General features: G+C 32.1%; 1 long non-coding RNA gene across 1 annotated transcript; it reads right to left on the reverse strand.

Annotated features, from left to right (window-relative positions):
* Positions 1 to 1031: 1031 nt before the first annotated feature.
* On the reverse strand, positions 1032 to 1685 carry LOC134314758 (uncharacterized). The gene is made up of 3 exons (XR_010012421.1): positions 1659 to 1685; positions 1253 to 1317; positions 1032 to 1096 (listed from the first exon to the last, which is right to left on the reverse strand). It is a non-coding gene; the product is annotated as an uncharacterized LOC134314758 (long non-coding RNA).
* Between the last annotated feature and the right edge of the window lie 229 nt (positions 1686 to 1914).

A 1914-nucleotide genomic window follows, 5' to 3' on the forward strand; every position in this document is an offset into this window, starting at 1 on the left:
TAAATTAATAATAAAATAAATTGTTAAATGTTTTTATCAAATTGCACCTGGTTTTGTTTTAAAATTGGTTAGAAAGATTTCATCATGCAGCGAGTAGCAATGGTGTTGAGGATGAAGGAGCATCACATTAATAAGTTCAAGATCAAGAGGCATTATTGTCATTTCAGCTACAAACAAGTACATAATGAAACAAAATAATGTTTCTCCAGGATCAGAGTGCAACTTAGAACACAAGTGCAGTACAAACAACACAATATAAACAGTGCAGATAAAAACAATCCAGTAAATATTCCAGAACTACAATGAAGGAGCATCAAGTTTAAGAGTTCAAGATCAAGAGGCTTTATTGTAATTATATCTAATTACAGGTACATATTGAAACGAAATAACGTTCCTTCAGGACCAGGGTGCAACCCAGAACACAAGTGCAGTACAAACAACACAGTATACAGTGTACAGTGCAGATAAAAAACAGTCTAGTAAATATACCAGAACTACAATGAAGGAGCATCAAGTTTAAGAGTTCACCATCAAGAGGCTTTATTGTAATTATATCTAATTACAAGTACACTGTAAAAAGGAGACTGTGAAATATACAGTAACTTGCTGGCAGCAATTAGCCAGTAAGTTGCTGTAATAAATTTTACAGTACACATACTGCAAATTTAATTACAGTAACTTTAAAATACTGTAATGTTTATTACAGTAATAATCACAGTACTGTAGCTCTCATTACAGTAATTTCACATTACTGTAACTTATTACAGGAGTAATCACTTTACTGTAATTGTTATCACAGTAATGCAACCTTTTAATTACAGCAAATATCAGACTACTTTAAAGGCATTACAGCATTTAACACTAAAATAACATTCGAAAAATAACTATACATTGTAAAAATTAAGACACTGCATTTGTAACAAAAAAATCATTTATTGAATTTCAACATTTTAAAACATAAAATACATGGATAATAAATAAATAAATTCATATTTTTGTAAACATTGCTGTTCTGAACAAAAACATAAAAATGTGCAAGTGCTTTGTTTTACATTTGCTGGAATCCACATCTTGGGCTAAAGTTTTCTTCCCTGCACTGTAAAGATAAAACAAGGAAATACTGTTACTGCTGTAGAAATTTATATACAAGACTGGAGACTATGACAGTTTTGTTTATTCCTAACCTCCCATTAGAGATATCACATTAATAAACACATACTACTATTAAAAATGTGCTGTTTAAAATTCTTACCTGTTTTGGGGCTCTGTTTTGCTTTGGTCCACTTCAGTAGGCTACTTACACATGCCTCACGGTAACTAGAAAAAAACAAGTGACGAGTTTCAACACATAGAACATGGAACTACAGCACAGCCACATATACACACAAACGTTACGAATAGTGTTGTTACTCCTACATACATTCAACTGATGGCGTTATCAACTAAATATCACCAGATAACAAAATATCATGTACAAATAGCTTACTTTGGTAATGTTATGAACGCTGGCTCTCTAGTGTATCACTTTTGGCTAGACACTTAGCTAGTTGTTTATCAACTGGCCGATTAGTTCTATGTTTAGCGAGCTAGCTCGCTTTCTGTCTTGATAGCGTTTTAAAAGAGTATCAAGTAATATCAAGTAATTCTAATTTATGTACCTGTTACTGATGATATAAAGACGTCTTTCTGTCTGAGTGATAGTATTTGTGTTAGATATAATGCAAACTGTACTGTTATCAAAGATGGATTATTGTTTAAACTGACAGAAAAAGAAAAATCCCGCTTAAATTTACCGTATTGTGATTCACAGCAAAAATATGCTTACTGTAGAATTCACCCACCACTGAATCTTGACCATGATCCTTTGCAGATCTACAGTAAAATACTGTGTACAGGTTCTACAGTAAGAATTTT

Source organism: Trichomycterus rosablanca, chromosome 5, assembly GCF_030014385.1.
Source record: "Trichomycterus rosablanca isolate fTriRos1 chromosome 5, fTriRos1.hap1, whole genome shotgun sequence".
Lineage (NCBI taxonomy): Eukaryota > Metazoa > Chordata > Actinopteri > Siluriformes > Trichomycteridae > Trichomycterus > Trichomycterus rosablanca.